This window comes from Manis javanica, chromosome 1, assembly GCF_040802235.1.
Source record: "Manis javanica isolate MJ-LG chromosome 1, MJ_LKY, whole genome shotgun sequence".
Lineage (NCBI taxonomy): Eukaryota > Metazoa > Chordata > Mammalia > Pholidota > Manidae > Manis > Manis javanica.
In genome coordinates this window covers 128,663,976-128,681,696 of record NC_133156.1, presented here as the reverse complement: position 1 = coordinate 128,681,696, position 17,721 = coordinate 128,663,976, and the positions used below count along the sequence as shown (strand labels likewise).

The following is a 17,721-nucleotide window of genomic DNA, read 5'->3' as shown; positions in this document are numbered from 1 at the left end:
GTGACTGCAGTTATTTTACACTTAAATATCTTTCTATTTATATGCTCATTAACCCCATAAAGCAAGTATTGATACTTGTTCCTCAAAACACAAATGTAAACAGATAAGGTTCATAAGACTGCTGAGTTCCTTTTATGACCTCATGCTACCTTGTAGTGTGGTTGTTACTCTTTCAATCAGCAAGGCCATGGTTCAGAGGATTTATGGGTAATCATTAGCAGTGTGGTATCTTTGGAGTTATAGTTCCTATGGAAATTTTATCTTTATTACAACCCTTACAAACCATACCAGTTTATTTTAATGGGGCTTAAAATAGCTATAGCTAATTACATAAGAATATCTTTACTGTAATTATAATACTTTATTCCTTGGACGTTACAAAATGAGTGACAGTTAACTCCCTCCCACATGTGTAAAATAAATAATTCTGTTAATTAGTTTTTTTCTTTTCATAGAGGCCTTTACCCTGAGGGTACACTAAAAAAATTATTAGATTTTACCTGTCTTCTGTAAAATTGTGTGTTTGTGTGTTTAATAAAAAAAGACAAAACAAAATGATACAGGGTATCTTCTAGTAAACATATGCCCTGTTTTAGATATACTGGAACTGCAATTGTGACCAAACTGTTTTATCTCAAAATATTTTATTCTATTTATTTTTTGTAGATATTTGCATATGTTAAAATAAAAATATTAACACAATGATATTTATATTCTCAGAAATTGTTTAAACATTACTTTGGTACTTTTGTGTAGCACCATTTCTGGAAGAAGTAAAACTTGATTTTCACATTTTTGTAAATAATCAAACATTTAAAATTTAATTTCCTGGGAATTATGCTGTATTTTCCTCCATATAAACCCATTAATCTTTATTTTCCTTTATAAACATAATTTTTATTGTACTTTTAATTTTATTTCATTGTTATATACTTGAGAAAAATGTTTAGTTCCTAAATTCTCTTATTTCTATTTTAATCATATAATATTTAAAGCTATTGATTTAACTATGTCCTATAATTCATGACATATGGTTATTCATTCTCATTTTATCTTAGCCATTCTGCAACTTTATCTTTTTTTTGCCTTCTTTCTTCCTGACTCCACTTTTTGGGTTTTCCCAGGACCTACAAACATGTGCCATAGCTGATAAAGACCGGGAAGCATAGATTCTTAGACCTCAATAATGACTCTAGATTCTTCAAAAACTTTAAGGGATTCCTCTCAGGGTTTAGGAAATTCTTTAACCGTGTCCCTTCATTTAGACTCTAACTTGGGGGGGAAGGACACCTGAGGAGATTTGTCTGCAACCTAGGTAGTTCTATTTTAAAAGGTGACAGTCTATTGTCTCTGCAGTGGAGAGGCAGCTCAGACAGAGAACTAGTAAAATGTGAATATTCAGGAAAAAAAGGATGCGAGGAAGCAGTAGGAGTCATGACAATTCTATCATCTTTGTTTTACTTGTTGTATTTTTAATTTTTCATTAGCATCTTGTAACAGGTCCTTTGATGAAGCTATTTTGGAACCTTGAAGACCTTTGGAAGCTTCTGCACTACTAAAAGGAGGCACGCTATTCTGTTCAACCTGGGATTTCTTGCTCTCAAGTGCTTTTCTTAAATGAGCAGTCTTGTCTAATTGGACCGTTTCTCCTAATAGCCATTGTAAGTCTAGATTATTTTTAGTAAAATTGTGCCATTGTGCTAGATATCTTCAGCTTTCAGGACTATAATTCTTACATCTAAAATAAGCAGGTGTGTCAGTAGGTGATGTTCTCAACTTTGTATATAGAGGATCCCATTAATTTTAGCTAAGACTTAGGGTTTCCTAGAGTCAAATTAATACCTGTGAGGATCTATCATGGAACTCTTCTTGAGGTGATAAGCAAACATAATATAACTTTACCAAATAAAAGCTCTAATTTGTATTCATGGTGATATTTTTAGTACACTGAATCCAAATGAACCTATGTGATGAGAAAAAAAGACAATTACATCATTTAATGTGTGTTCATATGTTAAAGAACAGAATTACTGGAATAAAGTCCTCACAGTAGAAGAAATTAGTATAATTCTTGCTTTCCATAAAGTTACTTAGAAAATTAGATATCATATCTTCCCTCTAAAAAAGAATAATACCAAGTAAGATTAAATAAAATATAAATAGACAAAGTATGTTACTTACCATGTCACCTATTTAATATGAACTTCCTGAAAAGAAATGAACAAAATTTAAAACAATGTAAAACTAAAACATTAAATTTGGAGAAGATTTTCTCTAGATCAAAAGTATTACTGTAGAATTCATAAAAACAAACAAAAAAGCCCAAAGCAAAATAAAAGCCAAAATAATTACCCACAACTGAAAAATGCATTCTGTTAAAACTAATAATTTTCAATAATAATATGAAAATCATGAATAGGAAGTGAATAATAAACATATAAAATACATATAGTTTAACAAAGCAGGTTAATCAAATTGCAATTTTATTTTTATGGGGTGGGGAATGATTTGTTAAAACAATTAAAATGTTTTCCATTTCATCCCCTCTTATATACTTAAAGACTTTCCATTGCTCTTAGAAAATATAATAATCTCCTTACAATAACGTACCAAACCTACATATTTTGCAATTGTTTACTTGTCTAACTGTACTAAAGACCACTCCCTCTTTTATTCATTAATTTCTAGACAAACTAACTTCTAAGCACACTAGTGCTTTCAAGACTGAAAATAATCAACGTACTGTTCCATGTACTTGGAATTCATTGCTCATACATCTATATGTTTCTGCCTTTGTACCTTTCAAGTCTTGGATTAAGTCCTTCACTGAATTCTTTTTTTAACTGACATGACCTTTTAACATATATTTTGGAATCATTTTTTGTCAAATTCATAGCACATTAATCAATGGGTAATTATACATTTGTTTATTGATTTTTTATGTACTTTGAAACCATTTACTTATATATTATCTGAATTACTGAATGCTATATTACATGAAGCCAGTGACTATGCGTGTTTGGTTTCTCAGGGCATATTTGAGTTTACCACAGTGTGTGGAATGGATGAGATTCTCAGAAATGAACTGGAATGTTAGAAGAGATGAAAAAGGGAGGTGAATAACTTAGCTGTTGTCTCAATTGAAAATAACAGGAGCATAAATTAAGACAGTAACAATGAAAAGGCAAAGAGAGAAAGGATTGGCATTTCATCACAGAAATGAATATTGTAAGTTCTATTTATTGTAATTTTTTTCTGGACTATCTTGATTTCTTTTGAACATATTCCAATTGATAAAGTTCAGCAATATAGTAAGGTTCGGGTATATTTGTTGCAAATATTTCAACTCAGTTTAATTCTTACTTTTTTTTCCAGATGCTTTTGATGGTATGTGAAAATTAGATAGTTTTTATTACAAATGAGTTCTGATTTAAAACTTTCCAAAATTTTACAGAATACACTGTTTTTCATGCTTTTGTGATTTCATTGTATGTCTCCATATATATGCATAATTTAAAAATTTCTCATACATATGATAAACAATTTTTATTCTTTTAAGTTGTTTTACTTTATACTTTATGTTACACTGTTGCTTACATGGAAAGGCAATTATTTTTGGTAATTATTTTGCACTCAGATATTTTCACAAACAGTATTTTTAATTAAAATAATATTACAATTAATCTGATATGAAAACTCATTTATAAGTATGTGATTTAATTTCCAATGTGCATATCTATATTTTTTCTCAGTGAAACAGATCAAATATTAAATATCCTGGGGAATAAAAGTGGCAAATACATGCATCTGTGAATTTCTCTTCTGACTATGGAGGGGATTCTTCGTTTTTGCTATTGAGCTAGTGTCAGATTATCACAGTGATTATTCTTTACTATATTTACATAGTTTCTTTTTCTGACTAGTTAAATCAGTTCTCATGAAGGAATAATACACAGTTTATAGTTAAGAATCAGCATAATCATAAGACCCGCCCCCCAAAAAAACAAAACTTTACAGCAATATTAAATGACAGGGTGAGGCCTGAATTACTTCTACTTTTTTATTGGCCAGATAATTAAAATTTTGGGGAGTTTTAAATACCAGAGACTCTTAACTCAAATTCAATTAAAAAAAGGGATTTTTATTGGTATTGATTTGAAAATTATCAAAATTAGATACATTGCACCTGATGCATAATAAGGCTAAACCAACAGTTCTGCAATTCTTTTAGGGCTTTAGCACTCCTTGTGCTAACATCATCCTCTGAGTAACAGTTCCATGCATCATATTTACATATCAAATTTTCAAGAACAGTAAAGATAATTTTTGCACCAGACTTATCAGATAATGTCCTGAATGATTTTCACTTTGAATCAAATTTTGCACACTGTATACTGCGTCTCATCCCACTGCTCAGTTTAGGAAGGTGTGTAATGAACAAAACAGAGTTACAAGACTGGTATGATTATCTTGATTAGGTTAGTCCAGTGGTTTTCAATGCTGGCTTCATATTAAAATCATAGGTGAACGTTAAAAAGTGTATTGATGCAAGAAATCTCCTCCTAGACCTACCCAGTCAATCCCTAAAGGTATGTTATTATTTGAATATTCATATAACCATATTGCAAACCTGGATGTTTAAAAAAAATTAAAATATTCTGTTGTGCAGCCTGGATTAACAGGCACAGGTTAGACTCTTAGAGACCATCCTCAGACTTGTGGAACAGATACAAGCTCATCTCACTGAGTGCTAAAGTTCGGCTAGAGCTTATGTAGGAGAAAAACAGAGCAAATGTAGGAAGGAAAAATCAAATACCTGTAGCATTCATAATTTGCAAATGTCTGATTTTCAAGTGAGGTCACAAATTCTAATCTCTATACTTTCAGCAAACAGTGTATACTAGATAGTTGTGCTTAGTTTCAGAATCTTAGAAGAGCCATCCAAGATGCAATATTCAGATACTTTCCATTATTGCATTGTTAAGGCTTAATAAATTTGGTTGATATGTTTGAGTGAAAATTTGAGAAATTATGCTAAAAACAGAGCTAATTGATGTCAATTATAACCATCATTTCCCCTAAATGACTTTTTATTTGACAAGTAATAAATTATGCTATGTTCATGGGACAGAAGTCCAAATGAAATTTGTATTTATTTGAAATTATATGTTTTTGAATTATTAAAATGTCCATTTGTTCTTTTAAGAATATTGACATTTAAAAATTTTTTCTTTCTTAATTAAAAAATATAAGGTAAAAGAGAATTTATGCATTGTATTGTTAGCTTGAAGAAAAAAATGCTACATCAGTAGAAATCTTCCGTCACATCAAAAAGTATATTCTGCTTTGTTTGCTTTTTTCTGTGGTTTCTTGCTGGTGATACTGTTGTAAAATTCTCCAAGATCTAAAAAAGGCCTTGAATTTCTTTTGCTTCAGTTGCAAATCTATCAATAAGATGGGCAGAGAACTGTAATGCTTCATTGCTTTCAGCTGATGGAAGGTAATGCAAGGACCTCTTATCTCCAAAGGGGCATTGAAATAAAATTACTTCAGACATCCAGATATGAAATAATGTAAAAAGAGGCTCTACTCTGCTCCTCAAAGGTGAAGGATGTACGTCTCAAAAAAAAAATGCAAATATTCCAGAAATTTTGAAACAATTTCAGTTACTTCAAATAAAGTAAGAATGGTGAGACAATGAGCTTAGTGTCTATAATCAAGCATGAACTATAGTTTGTATACAACGTAAGGTTGCTACATTGTGGTCCACTGTTCATTACTGGATAAGTTTTAAATTACACAGACTGCAAACTTTGCTACCATCTCTCAAATACTATATAATAGCAATAAAAAATATTCATTCATATTAAAATGTTCAACAAATACTTTCACTTAAATACATATAATTTTGTAAGTACTAATTCGCACACTATGAAGGATCTTGGATATAAAAAATGAAGTTGAGATTCACGTGTCAAAATAATGCCAAACTTAGAAGACTGTCTCTAAAAGGTAGTTGTATACCAGTTTTTATGTGAAAGTGTACTAAAAACATTGAGAAATAAATTTACTCTTATAAGCAACTCCATATATATAATCAATTTAATCTATTATATAAATAGACTTGGGATTTTGGTGTCTTACTTTAAAAACTTTGACCAGCATTTATGAGATGGAGATCAGAGAATAATATCTGTTCACAGTAAGAAAACAGGGAAATTTTAGTTAGTGATTCATAAAAAAAATCTATTAAAATAGAGTAGGTCACACTAGAAATAAGAAATGCTGATAAAGTTACTTGAATCATGTCACCTGCCATACTGGGACACTAGATATTTATCAGAATGAAGATGCACACATACACTCATGTAAGCAAGTGAAAAATATACTTGATTCTGTATATTAAGACATAATTAAAAAGTGACATAACATTTAAAGAAGAGTTAGAACCTATCCTTCTCAAATTACTTCAAAAAATTGAAGATTAAGGAATGCTTCCAAACTTAGTTTATGAGGCAGGCATTACCCTGATACAAAAGCCAAAGACATCGCAAAAAAAGAAAATTACAGGCCAATATCCCCTGTATGAACATATACGTGAAACTCCTCAACAAAATATTAGCAAACGAAGTTCAACAATAAAAAAATGAACATATATCATCATCAAGTGGGATTTATTCCATGTATGCAAGGATGGTTCACAGCTGCAAGCTAATCAATGGGATACACAACATTAACAAGAGAAGGATAAAAATCACATCTCAATAAAGGCCAAAAAAGCAGTTGACAAATTCAGCAGCCATCTCTTCAAAAACGCTCAATAAAATGGGTATAGAATAAACATACCTCAACATCATAAAGGCCATGTATGACACACCCACATCTAACACCATACTCAACAGTGAAAAGCTGAAAGATTTTTCTCTAAGATCAGGATCAGGACAAGGATGACCACTCCCACCACTTTTATTCAATATGGTATTAGAAGTCTTAACCACAGCAAATTGCAGTAAGAAAAATGAAGGGCATCCAAATTGGAAAGGATAAAGGAAAGGTGTCACTGCTTGCAGATGACATGATAGCATACATAGAAAACCATAAAGACTCCACAAAAAGAAACTCTGAGAACTAATAAATTATTTCAGTAAAGTCACAGTATACAAAACTAACAAACAGAAATAGCTTGTTTTTATCCACTGATAATAAGCTATCAGATAGAAAAATTAAGAAACAATCCCATTTACAGTTACATAAAAAAATTAATTAATTAAATACTGAGAAATAAATTTAGCCAAGGAGGTGAAAGTCCTTGACCCTTATGAACCTCATGCTCTGTGTTTTCCACTGACGGGCAGACCTTGTAAGCAGAACCAAGATTGTACAATAAGCTATTTATTTAATTCCAGTAGTTACTTATTTAGCCTTTCTTTGTCAAAATTATTTATGTACACTTTTATTATTTCACAATGTCTTTGGGTCTTTTGACTTACATTTTCTTTTTATTTTTGCTTCATATATTGATGTTTTTTTTTTGCTTTTCTTTTTTTTATTTATACTGGTTTATTGCTGAGTTGAAAAATCAAAATTACAGTGAACTGAGAGTTTATGCAAAGTAAGTTTTAAATAGAAAATTTCCCCAGAAATTAAAACCTGGAAATCAATTTTAATTTTTTCCTTAGCTGAACTACTAAAAAAATGCACATATATATTGTAATATATTTACTACAATATGAAGGTAGAGGTAACTGGAAATTTTACTTCTGTTAATACACATTCTGTAAATTTTTTTATCTTTGTTGAGTTATAATTTACAAATAAAATTATAAGATATTTAGGTGTACATCATGATGATTTGTATATGCATACATTATAATATGATTCCTCCCCCCTAGTTAACCAGCATATGCATTACCATATATATATATATATATATATATATTGTATGTGTGCATGTGTGTATGGGGGGACAGAGAGTATTTAAGTTTTACTATATTAGTAAATATTTGTTGTTTTATTCCCAATAAGTAGTTATGATTTTTATATCCCTATTTGTATTTTTGTTCAATTTTAACATGTCTATTGGCCCCTTTTTATATTAACTTTTATTATTAATTTAATTAATGAATTGAAAGTATTGATGTTCTACTTTTTATTTTTTTCTCTTATTTAATGTATCTTGGCTTTCCTGATAATTTGTGTTCTCCATTACAGACTTAGATACATCACTTCAAAACAATATAGTTAGATTTTGTTTCATATTGCAGTCTGAGAATATGTTTTTTATAAGGTCTCATTTTTTTTAATCAATGTGGAATATACAGAGAAGCTGAGCTGAGACCTAATGCCCCTTCTTTTACCCCATTCTCCTTTGGGGTAAATTCCACATTAATTCCTTCCTGTTCTTCTAGATCCTGTTGAAATTACCTAACATGCTGTCCTTGCCCTCCATACCCTCTCACCCTTCCTTTTTCCACTATCATGATCACTATACCACTTCCAATTTCAATGAAATACAAATCACTCCCACATTTTATTTCTAGCTAACTCTTTCTCAGTAATCTGAGCATGGCCTTGTTTCTTTAGCATTCCTATCTAAATGACTAATTCTTCATTATTTATTTCATAAATGTAATGCACATCAACATTTCTACAATTGTCTTGGTCTTCAAACCTGTAATCACTTCTCACCTATATGACAGTATTTTCCTTCCTCTACATTAGCTCTGCTTCTCTTCTAACTTGTTTGTTCCATGATAAAATCAAAGTGGTCTTTCCAAAATGAATATATGATTTAGTCACTCCCTCTGTTTTAAAGTTACAATTGACTCCACATTGCTATCAGAGTTAAGCTGAAAACTCTTAACCTTGCCAACCATGCTTTGCCCACCTCTATAGGTTACTTGGGACTAGTCTACATCCCTTACAGGTCAACCCCATAAACTTTTCCATTTCTGCAGGTCCTACTTCTTTCACCTATGTGACTTTTCTCATATTTGCACAATCTCTATTAACTTCCCACTGTTTTTTTTTATTTTTTTCTGACAGTCTAAATGTTATTCAGTCTTCAAAATCAGTTCTTCAATTAGGATTCCCTGACTTCCTGCCATCCATAACTAGAGCACAACTTTGGGTTAAAATTTTCCATTAATAACATATATTTCCCACTGCTACATTTGTAATCCATGCTAAATTTAAATTCCATGAAGGCAAACTCCAGTCTTCACTACTATATCCCTAGGGTTTAGCATAATCTCTGTCACATTAATTCCAATACACACACACACGTGTACACATGTCTGTATGTGCGTACCTGTATACAAAACATATATATGTGTATATATAGATAACATATATATAACATACAATATATATAACATATCTATGCATATATTTCAGAACATCACGTATTTCTTAAGCCTCATTTTTCTATCCCCGGATCTACATTTTGCAGTATGCCCATTCATATTGGCTTGACATACTGGATTATTCTTCTCATTTTTACCTTACCTTACTTTAAGTACCTATTCTCTGAATTAGAGTAATGAGGACTTGGAGATTTAATAGGATTTATTGACAAGGTATTGCCTCAGAACCAATGCTCCAAAATCACAGGTAATAGAAGATAAAATCTTGTCTCAATACAAATAACTCACAACATACCATGGAGATGTCTCAAGCCAATGGCTCTAATTCATTATTACTACTGACTAAATGATATTTCATGAAAAAATGTGTTGCGTATTTTATTCAGTTAATCCTTCACTGATTGTCATTTGCTATAATTCTGCTTTATTTTTTCCTATGAATTATAATTACATTTAACATATTTTATGTAGATGCATATATAAGTACATATATGTACATAATCTATAGGAAGAAATTTTTAAAGTGAGATTGCTAATATAAAGGGAATGCATACTTTAACTACGATTTATATTATCAGATTGCTTCTAGAAAACTGTAACAAATGACATTCATGCAAAATGTAAGTGTATCCTTTTGCCTGAATGCCTGACAGGACCAGACAGTATGACTTTGTAAAATTGCTATCAGCTTTATAAAAATTTACCAATCTGTTGAATGTATAAAGACACTTCTTTCTACTTTTATTTGCATTTCTCTGACTGCATGACTTGCTTGATCATTACCTTTTCATATTAAATATATCCCATGTATATTCTATCTGAAATTATGTCACTCTTGCTTCCTATAATTTTTTACAGCTTAATATTTTTCCTTTTCACTTATCAATGTTAAAATTCTCTGTACTTTACTCACTTAACTTGCTTGCTATCTTTCTCTTTCGAACATAAGCTCTGAAAACAGAAGTTTTCCTCACTTTGCTTATCACTATACCCCTAGCATTAGCAGATTTCTTGGCATATAATGAGGATTCGATAAACATTTCTCAATGAACTAATAAATAAATGAAGCCATTTTAACAAAAGGTAGAATTTATTATATCTTTAAATCATTGCATGAAACAGTTTTGTCACTGGGACCCCAGAGATGATATGATAGATTCCAACTGAGGATTTATAATCAACTTAAAAATGTCATTGGACACTTGAAATCCTGGAAAGGTACAGGTAGCTACCATACAAGTAGCATCCTTATTCTTAGGTCTGAATGGAGAGGACAAATTCATAAAAATATAGATGTCCATAATTAGTCATACTTTGTTTACATATAACTTTTCATCTTAAAGAGAGGGGGACTTTAAATCACTGATAACCATTCTAAATATTTTTTAAAAATGAGTCGCTATGTTCCAAATATGGGGCCAATCGGATTACATGGAAGCTAATGTTGAGAAGAGAGGAAACATCAGATCAACTGTCTGTGGGTGGGGTTGTTATCCTAAGGAATGACCTTTATTTGTAAACAGCTGCCTATACTAGAACCACATAAAACAAGTCCTCAGGGATAGTGGACCTCAAGAACGCAGAACACTATTATGAAAAGCAGATGCTTTTAACAGTATGTGAATACAAAAACTTAAAAGATTCAACCCTAGTTTATCTGAAAATTGCTTTGTCTGCAATTTAAAGTTAAATGGCATTATTAAAGAACATTTGAAGAAATCCTATAATCAGCCATGTAAAATGAACATTTTTGCTGGAGTTCCTTGCAATCACTTTTGTAATCTTTCACTAGATTATTCTTTTAATAAGGGCCCATATTTGGCCTATAGCAACTAGCCTTCAAGCTAGAAATATGGGAAATGACTGCCTCATTGATTTAAGGTCTCCCATCCTTTAACTTGCCCATTGCATAGAGTAAAACATAAGTTCTATTTAAACTCAGTCATAGTAAATAACACCAGAGCAGCTACAATTGGTATTAGTGATTATAGTTAAATGAAACCTTGGAAACTCTCCAATATTGCGTTGTTTGGGTTTTGCAATACAGATGTTCACTGGTACTTGTTAAGGAGAAAATCACACAACATTGCGATACACATTATAAAAACAGGTGTCAGGGAAACAGTGAGACAAGGTGGATGCCTTTTATAAGGAACTGATCAACAATCAATTTCATTTGATTACGTATGGGAGAATGGCCTGCACATGAGAGCAACTTGGGACAAAATTCATGACAGCAACAAAGGAATAATGGAATCATGTACTAATAGAGCAGGGTAAACACATACACCCACACGCACACACACACACACACACACACGCACATGCACACACATTCAAGCAGACTGTAGGCCTAGAGACCTAGGACTAAATGTACTTATTATAGGTAAATCCAATCCCACTTCCCCTAAATAGTACCTAGAATCTTCATTCAGATGAGTTACTGCAAGTCAAAGAGAGAGCAAAAGGATGCAGGCTTAAATCACTGACACTACTGTGATCTCCTTCCTGGACTGGGTGTGATCTAATAACAAGGAATGGATTCATAGAAACCACAAAATAAAGTCCATCAATTTGGGCCCTTCCACTTCCATCATTGTTGATTGTACTTAGATCCAAATTCTTCCATTAAAGAGTCATTTTAAATGATTTACAATTATGCCACTTTAGATTCTTTTTAGGCAAATATAATTTGAAACAATGTGTTCTAATCTTTAAAACCACCACATATTTTCTTTCATATATTTTGAGACTTCATCCAAGTTTCTCAGTCTGCTAAAAGAAGTGGATGACTTTCACAGGATATAAGGTTATTTTCTAGCATAGAGGAAGATCAGAGAAAAACTCCACTATAAAAATTAAAGATGGCAAAACCATACTCCCAATATTTCATATTTTACGGCATTACTATTTGTGTTTGGGGCAGACTGAAAATCTATTTTTATTATGCTTTCTGAGATGGCACTTTGAATTTAAGCCCCATTTTCCATGGCTTATAGCTTTTCCACTGAGTACCTTTGGGGATAAACTTCATTATGCTGGTTCTTAACCCAGAATAAAATAATTCAGGAAGTTTGAAGGAAATGTATTTTGTCAGTTTTGATTTAAGTAACTACAGGGAAATTCTTTTTGGCTGTTCAAAATATTATACAATTTATATTCTTGAATAATTCATAAGGAATTATGATTTCATACAAATGTTTATAATGTAATTAAGTTCTGTAAAGGACACACATATTTAAAATTACTTATATAAAATAATAAATGAAATATAATACATATTTACTACATTCTTCAATTTATACAATACAATTCTCTATGATCTGCCAAATCCATCAGAAGTTCTGAAACGTAGGATTTTGCGGAAGGAGTGCTGCATTGAATCAAAATGAAAAATCTTATTTGCAGGAATGACTAACCACCTATTAAAGAGTCAGGAATTCAGTGGTTATTTAAATGCAGTCTCAGTGGTTTATAGAACCTGTCAAAATTCCCCATTCTCCCATTTCAAATGTGTATGCATAAGACTATTTTTTGATATCCATTCATACAAAGACAAAATTTAAAAGAGTAATAAAATAAAAAACCATAAAGAATAAAAATAGCTAAGTCTTATGCAATGGCTCAGTCAGCATAAGAACCTTTGGAATTCTCAGAATAAAGGGAAATGCATATATTTCCCAACACAACCCCTAATTTTGTAAAAGCACCTAACTTAATGGTGCAGTTTGGTTATATTATAAATGAATTGCAATTTATAATGTAGAATATGGAGGTTACTGCTTATATGAAGCATATTCACTGTATCAAATGATATTTATGCTTGTTTTTAGTGAATGTTTCTGAAGATGATTAAATCAGAGTGAAAAAGTAATTAAAATTAGTAATCTTGTTCCAGGACTCTGAATTTGGTCATTTCCAGATTTTAACTCAACTTCCTGTTCTTTTTGACCCACTACCAGAATATAATTAGGTAGTTTAATCATGTTTTTCCTACTTAAGGGATTGATATTCAAAATTCCAATTTTACTTTGAAACAGCTGACTGAATGCTTTCCCCTTAAGACCCAATAAAATTATATTTGAAAGATTGAACAATTAGAGCCTGTGTCTACATAATTATTTTCCTTTGTTACTCGATATCACACTGCAAAATGTATTATCATTGTTATTATTGTTATTATTATTATTATTATTATTATCATCATATGTCAATTTTAAGGCCATTTTTGGCTCATTCTGCCAATATATATTCATTGGCATTCAATTATGTATAGGTCTTGGTCGGTATGAATTCCGAAAAACTTTTATGATCTGAGCAAAGTAAATGGCACTGCCCATAATCACTGTATAGTTGTATATTTGGCCATGATTCTATCTATTCAAAGTAGATAGAGAGATATATTACTAGAATTTAGGAGAGTAAGTGGCTTTACTATGTACTGTAATGGTAGAATTAAGGAGAGCTGGCTGTTTCTAATGCCTCTGAATAATTCTTAGAGTTAACTCTGAAATTTAAATTCTCTTATCAAGGACTGGGCCAAGAATCACTGAGGCACCAAAATATTTCTTAAACTTTGGTAGCTCTAGGGCTGGGACAGTTAAAAATCAGTTGATATGGCCTGCGTAGGTATGTCAAGGGAATGTTATGAGATTTATTTCAGGAAGGAATGGCTCCCTGTGAAAGCGGATGAAAACAATGTGTTTGTTTCAGATGAATCTGATAACCCCGGGTTTTCCTTGTTAAGGGAAGTGGCAAACTGCCTTCATGAGGAAAAGGTATTTTCTGTCTTACATAAAATAATTTGCTTTCTTGACCTAAAATCACTTGCACTCTTCAATATATAGGATAGTTTCCATTAATCTCATCTAACATATCTGTAATATGTATGTTATTCTTCATTACTTTATTAAATATCCCTTAATTTTATTATTTCTGAAACAATTATTGGCTTTGTTTCCAGGACCTGTTTAGCTCATATTCGTGTGGTTTAAATAAATTATTATCCAGAACAAAAATAATTTAAAAATGTATTTATATATATTAATATACATTGTCTCTGAATATGTTTATTTTTGTTGAAGGAAACTAGTAAATGAACAACAGACTTCTTTTTTAGATGCTATAATTATAATGTACTTGAATGTTTATGTTTTTTTGAATTTCTCTGATATGAGATTATTAGAAATGCAATAAATGCAGTTTTGATTTTGAAACAAACTTTTAGGCCAGCCTGAGATCTCCACAGTTGTTATTTCTTTTTTGTTTTCTCTTTCTTTCTCTGTTTTTTTTTGCAAGGTTTATGTTATTTATACACATTGTATTTCATGATAGCTTGGAGAATTGATTCATCTTGCAACAGAAGAAATTTTCTCCAATAATATAATTATTATGTCTTTTTTAAGATCATTAATGGAGCATAACACACATAGAGAAGATGAACTAATTATAAGTTTATAGTCTGATCAATTTTCCAAACCGAAGACACTCACATAAGCATCATGTAGAACAAAAAATATAACATTAACAGCAGCAGAGAAGGCCCCTCATTCTCCCTTCTGTTCTTTGTCTTCACAAAGGAAACCCATTCCTAGCAACATTTTGGTGGATGAATTTTTAAAATGGCATCAGTTCTTCATCAATTATTGTTATCCATGGCATTGGCCACGTGAAATTGCGGCTCCTCTCAGCAAGCTAGAATCTAGTTCCACAGCCCTTGAATTTGGACTAGACCTGTGGCTTGGTGTGGACAGTAAAGTGAAACAAATGACAATTTTCCAGTTTTGAAGATCTTGAAAGATCATAAAAGGTTTGTGTGCTTAATGCTTTCCCTCTTGTACCTCTGTCTTGCCATAGTTACTTATCTGAACATGACTCTCAAGAAGCCTGGGCTGGGCTGCTGGAGCATTAAAGATTTGACTAAATCCACCTACCACCCAAATAAGAGCTTCCCGAAGATCCGCAGAGGTAAGAGGATGGCAGCACCAGCTGCAGAGGAATGAGTGGACTCAGATTAAGGCCAGAAGCACCATCATCAGTCAGCCCAGATTGTTCTTGTGAACAAAAAAATAATTGTTCAGTGTTTCAAACTATTGAGTTTAGGGGAAGATTTTTATATGGGATTATTGCAGCAACAAGTGATGCCAAAGTGGGTACCTAGAAATATAATGGTGCCTTTACAAAAAAAGCTGAAGTATATAGGTTTAGCTTTGGGACTGCTTCTTAACCAAGAAAAAAGACAGTTTTTTTCTGTTCTTCCCCAGATGTAACCAGTGTTCCCCCTGTGTCCTGAGGTTGACAGAATTTGCTACTAATCTCCTGAATGAAGACGTTTTTGGTGGTGGTGGTGGTCACCATTGCTTTCCAAAGGGGACTGTGGGAGAAGAATCTGGGCAGAGCCTAATGCCTTTCTTGCAGGAGCTGGTGTTCCCCTCCTCTATACCTGCCTCTAAACCCATCTCATGAGTACTGGAGAAAAACCCATCTCGTGGGCAAAGGAGAAGAGCCTATGAATGAGACCAATTTTCCCTTGTATTTTTATCTCCCAGGGATTCTATACACCTCTACTAGCTCACATTATCCTTCAGCAATTTCTTACAATAAAATTGAGCTCACTTTTTCTTACAAGTAGTAGTGCACCAGCAATTGCCCCAGGTAAGCAATATAGTGAGCACATCATTCGTTATAGATGCCTATTTTTCTTTTGATTTCTAGTTAGTCAGTTGTCCGGTGGCCTCAGCTTTCAGCTGCCATTTATTCAAGGTAATTTATTTTAGAAATTATCCAGCTTTTTGTTTTGTTTTGTTTTGGTTTTTGCTTCTGTTTTTCAGCCTTACTGACATATAATTGACAAATAAAATTGTACACACTTAGTGTACATGAACAGGTTATATACTTACACATTGTGAAATGATTACCATGATCAAGTTTATCAACACATTCATCACCTCACATAGCTGCCTTTTTTTTTAATATAGTAAGAACAGTTAAGGTTCACTCAGCAAACTTCAAGTGAGATTGTACCAAGTTTACTTAGCAAACTTCAAGTGAGATCGTACCATATGTGCCTTCCTGTCTCTGACTTCACTCAGCATGTCCTTCAGATTCATCCATGTTGTCACAAATGTCCTTTTGTATTGTGTTAAGAGTATATATGATACTGCTTCCAGATTTCTACATTCTAAGCAGAAGCCTGCCCGTTTGTTGCTGTTAAATCTCTTCTGCATTCCTGTAATGAACCCGTTTCTAGATTTGATTATTGATTAATATTTTGTTTAGGATTTTTGCAGATCTCTTTATTAGAGATATTATTTTGTAATGTTCTATTCTTAAATGTGCTTTTTAGGTTTTGCTATCAAGGTTTTGATAGTCTCAACAGTGTGAAAAATATGTTTCAGTGTCTGTTTCCTGGAATAAAGAAAATAGAAAAAGGGTAATTTGTCCTTGAAGAATGCATAGAATATGGGACTTTGTGGAAGTGGAAGTTGGCAACTTTTATTACCATGGGAAGGATTTTCTGTTGTGCTTGGGGAAAACTGAGGTGTAGAGATCCAGATAACCAGGTAGAAGCCATGGGCAGAGATTTGGGCCATATAACTATTGGGATTCATTTGGGATTACTCAATAGATACCTGGGCTGAATGAGCAGTCAGTGCCAAACCAGTTATTATCCTTTAATGTGACACAATGACTACACAGTTCTAACGCTATCCACCCGTATCCTGTTTGCACCTAAATGGTGTGAGTGTTGGGTCAAACAGCAACTTTAGTCCATAGGGGTGGATTGCTGCAACAAGACCCATCTGTATGCCTGATACCAGTGGGATTGTCTCCTAGTCACCCTTTATAGGCCACAAGAACTGCCATAGGAATAAGCGTGGGAACATTTGGAGGATCTCCATACTCTACAGGTCCTAGCAGCACCTGCATCTCTAGAGACAATGTGCTGGTAGACAAGTGTGCTTCTGCTGCAAATAGCCATGCCACTTAGTCAAAGTGGGGTTTAAGCCATGGCAGAGGTCTGTTTATCACTTAACCCTTTGACAGGTTAGACCAGCTGGAGCTGGCATTTTGGGGGCATCCTGTCCCCGTATAGAAGTTGGTGGCCAACCTGCAGCCTGGGATTCCTCGTTGAATGCCTCTTTTTCTGCAGACCCACTGCTTTCGGATCTCTTGGCTGACTCACCAATTGCTGGTTTGCAACTTCAGGATTTCCCATGGTGAAATTTAAACAGCTCCTGTACATGGAGGGTAAGAAAACACTCACGAGAGAGGCAGGCCACTCCAGATTGAGTAGTGATGGTTTGAATAAGCAAGGAAACTAATATAGGAGACTTGTCTTGGGCCACCACAAGAC

General features: G+C 32.7%; 1 long non-coding RNA gene across 1 annotated transcript; it reads left to right on the top strand.

Annotated features, from left to right (window-relative positions):
- The first annotated feature begins 3,069 nt into the window (after positions 1-3,069).
- LOC118968963 (uncharacterized) lies at positions 3,070-16,791 on the top strand. Its single transcript, XR_005056845.2, has 3 exons — positions 3,070-3,228; positions 15,222-15,332; positions 15,629-16,791. It is a non-coding gene; the product is annotated as an uncharacterized lncRNA (long non-coding RNA).
- Positions 16,792-17,721: the final 930 nt, after the last annotated feature.